Here is a 4,465-nt window from a genome sequence, read left to right as displayed (position 1 = left end):
TTTTTTACTTGTACCCCTTTTCACTATAAAGTGGGCTTTTTTACTTGTACCCCTTTTAAATAGAGCCACAGACATTAAAAGACGCATGATGCGAATGAAGCTTCATACTTGACATTGTCTTTTAACTTATCTATTTGACAGTAATTGTTTAGGGCGGATGTCGGACAGCGTACGGGAGCAGACCCCCTGTAAAGGACCTGAAACGTAAGTTTGTTTGAAAAAAATAAATATAAGCGATTTGGACCCGAAAAAAATAAAAGACGTGTAAATATATATAATCTGTATATAATAAAAATATATATAAAATAAATATAAACTGGTTGACGAAATATCATAGATTTGTCATAGATGGCGCTACGGCTAAAAAGTCGTTGAAAAAATACAAAGATACGACGCAAGCACATAGAAAAATTCGTGAGGTCCACTTGGTTCGTTCCGTGGTATTCCACAATAAGACGCTATACCAACTAAGGTTGGTATAGCGTCTGGTACGGTATGCTAGAAGACGTCGGTTCGAATCCGGCCGGATCAAAGGATTTTTCTGAGTGTTCCATCTTTGTATTAATAATTATAACAAATTAGTGGAGTAATTTCATATAAAATAAAAATTTAAAAATAAAATAGTTTCATAAAATTGAATAGAAAGTCGGTGAACGAGAATCGTGTTTTAGTCTGCATCGTCATCAACCCATTTATACGTCCTACTGCTGAGCACAGGTCTCCGGCGAGGGTTCAGGTCATAGCCACCGGTTTTTCAAGGATTGGGAACCTTCTTCGACGTGTTTCGTCATTATATTTTCCTTCATCGAAAAGCTCATGGTAAATTTCATATTAACCGGTAAGTTTCTGTGAATGGTATGTATTTATCTAGCACTAGCCTTTTTCTACGTAAATGATTGCCGATTCTAAGGAATAACAGATCATTCACGAGGTCATTTCAACGACCGACGAATAATAGGTACAGCGCCAAATTGATAGGTGATTATAAAAATAGACATTATGTTCACTTTTGTTTTAAGACGAATTTAAGTATGTATCAAAACGCAGCAGGTTCTTTCCACCAATCGTCACTATTGTTATTCAAGAGTTGTACGTGAAGCGATTGAAATAAAAAAAATCCTAATAATTTCAATCGGGAGGACGGTTTCAATGCCACGCGTACCAGATTCAACGAAGGGGTGTCAAATTGGTGTGGGACATAGTAATAGGTGACGAAACATTGATTTATATTTACGATCCCTAAACAAAGGCGCAATCGAGTGTATGAGTCTTTCGAGATGAGCCGTAACCAACCAAAGTGGCGCGCGTGCAAAGTGCCTCTAAGCGGGCGATTGTTCCTTTTTTTATAAAATTGGATACGTGGCTAGTAGTGATTTGTAGACAAATGAATTTTTGAAGGTGAACAACGTTGATTGACTTATGAGCCATCCCGCGTACAGTCCCGACCTGGCACCTTGTGACTTAGAATATTTCGAGAAATAATAAATTCATTTCTGACCACTTACAGTATTTTTTTCTTGTTCATTCCAGAAACTTATAGTGCGCCCCACGTACAATGCAACGCGAAAAAAATTTAAAAGTACAATGTATCAAAACAGTTCGTACGTACTTCGAGTTAAAGTAGTTTACTTTCAGGAACATTGGAACATTGAATGCACAGATCATTATGATACAGACTGCTAAGTTGTGAATTATTTTCGGAAATTTATTAAATTTTTTAAACTTGCGATAAGATAGCTTGTTCCTAACGAACAATCCGATAGAGTCAAGTTGAAAAGATGTCAATCCTAAATGTACAAATGTTCTATATGGAATAAATTTGATTTTATTTCAAGTTTTGTATAATACAGTAGTTACACTATTCCCATATCTACATAAATTAAGATTGGTATGTGACACGTCAGCAGCAGACCTGTTGGGTAGGTAACCGGCGAAAGACATTCCATCTTATTTTCGTGAATATTATCTATTTGTTAAGTATATTTTACAAAGTTTGTGAATTATGTAATATAACACCACCTTATTCACATCAAATACAGACCTCTCTCGGGTGGGGTAATCTGATTGGTCTCTAATCTTTTAACTTCAAAAAAGGAAACCTGTGTGGTCCGTATGATGGACCGATCATTATATCTTTCAAGACATGTCCAGTAGGCCTTCAGAAAAATTTGTATGTATCAAATTAGAAGACCGTAGCAAGCAAAAGCAGAGACACTATTCAATATTACAAAACGATTAAAATGTACGAAATGCACCGGCTATTAATAAAATGTTTTCCATCTGAAATCCTACCGCGAGTACCAGGATTACATCACATATATAGTCACCGCTGTTCTCCCATCCAAGTGCAATGTGAAGGAAAGAGACACTTGATTTTCTCTCGGTTGATTGTCACTCGCATTGCTTACAATATTTACCACTTTAACTTCATTGATTATAATGTAGTTGTAGTGTAGAGTAGTTGCTGCACTTGAGAACGATTTGAATTGTTGTTTAGAATTTAATGCCAAAAAGGTTGGTCTTTATGGAAATATATTTATATTTAAATTTTGATAAGAAGCAGTAGAGCTCCTTGTGAAAGAGTTCGTCCACAGAAGTACTAACCTATTTCTGCTACAGAGCAGTAATGTAGCAGTGATGTGAGCATTAATGGCCCGGCCCCAGTATGATATAACATGAATCAACCTTAAGGCTGTTAGACCGGGCCGATTCTGTGCCCCGACCGTAACACGAACGGGCGGTCTAACATGAATTAGTTCATATAAAAGCATACTATAGATATTTGATCGTGTTACGGCTGGCGCACGACCGAAGAGCGGTCCGGCCCCATCACGGTGGAACGTCAATCAGGCTCGCGCACATGCATCGGTTTCGCCAGATTTGTGCTAACCCCATTGACCTAGGTCAATGGCTCACCCTTACTATTTAATACCGGTGTGTATAATCAAGATTTAGGAGCCTGTTTGTTAGGTGTCTGTTTATGAATACCGGCCTAAGTCTTAGGATTAAACCTTGCTTGTCATCGCAATTAAGTACCTACTTTTAAAAAAGGTTTTAACCGTGTGAAAAGGTCGCTCGTGTCACCTTAGTTGTCCAGAGTAGAATGAACTGAGATTATCATCTAAACACGAGACTTAATGTACTTTGCGTTTATACATTTTGGAGGGTGAATATATTGGTACACTCAGACACGTGAATTGACCTGAATTGCCAGTTTCGATATGAGTATGAGTATTTATAGGCGATTGTATTAATGCAAACGCGTGACTGCATCGTTACAAACGCGCGATTGCATCGATGCAATCGCTTGTAAAGCACCAAGTGTAACGACGCAATCACGCGTTTTTATCGATGCAGTCGCGCGTTTGCATCACTGTTACAAGTCGCCGTGTGTAACTGCTCTATCATAAAAATAGAAACTTAGGCTGCTGCCAGACGTACTGCATGCGCGAAGACTATATACACAACTGCATACAGTCGACACTGGCTGTTTTTGTTGCGGTGTATTGTTGATCCCGAAATGGAAACACATATTGTTATAGCTTAAAAGAAAACGTTTATGAATTAGGTACTTTCTATTAAGGAAATAAACATATCAGTATTAGAATTCTCCATTTAAATATGTCAACAAACTCACGTCCGCAATCCCCGACAGTACTTTGTGGTGGAATTTGCAAAGAAAAGTGCCATTACAAAAAAAAATTAAGCGTCGAGAAAAGTTTCACCAATAGTGTTTTTGTTTTATCATTACGTTGATTAAACCATCAAAGTCGTTTTAGGCAATGAAAATCATAATGATTGGTCTTGATAATGATCGGTCGTATTTTCTAATTTCAAAACGAATTCTGGACTTGCCTATTTTTGCAAGTTATGACGTATTGTTTGTATAATGAAATTTCATTCCATGCGCTGCCTTTAGCGGCAATAGCTGAAAGAATATGAAACGATGTACCAATAACTTAATTTTAAAGTTTTTGCGTGACGTAATCGACACAACCCAAAATGTACAAAGCAAAAATGGCTGACTGAACTCAAGTATGTGGAACTCCGCGTACTGTTGGCACACGTACCTCGCATTCTAAGTACTTCTACTGTATTTATAATCTACGCACACATTCGCATCTACTCGCGGTGCGTTCGCGTTGCATAGTGAGGGCTGCCGCGTGCGCCATTCATTATATAATTGAAGCGTTAGCTCGTTGTTTAAAAAATTAAATCAAATAGTAAGACGCGTTTATTACAACAACTATAAACACAACGTTTATGGTTGTTTGAACATCAGTGCCTCAAATTCAGAATTGTTTAACATTTTATTTCTGTTTCATAACCATGCCCCCATAACCAAGAAAGCTACCAACCCGCGATATTAATACAATAAGTGATAAAAAAAAAATCTTTCAATCGAATGTATGGTAAAAAATATTCCCACTCCTACCGATCCGAGCACAAGGAATAACCCCAAAAG

Source organism: Hyposmocoma kahamanoa, unplaced genomic scaffold (assembly GCF_003589595.1).
Source record: "Hyposmocoma kahamanoa isolate Upper Pololo Valley unplaced genomic scaffold, ASM358959v1 160, whole genome shotgun sequence".
Classification (NCBI taxonomy): Eukaryota; Metazoa; Arthropoda; class Insecta; order Lepidoptera; family Cosmopterigidae; genus Hyposmocoma; species Hyposmocoma kahamanoa.
This window is presented reverse-complemented; position numbering follows the sequence as displayed.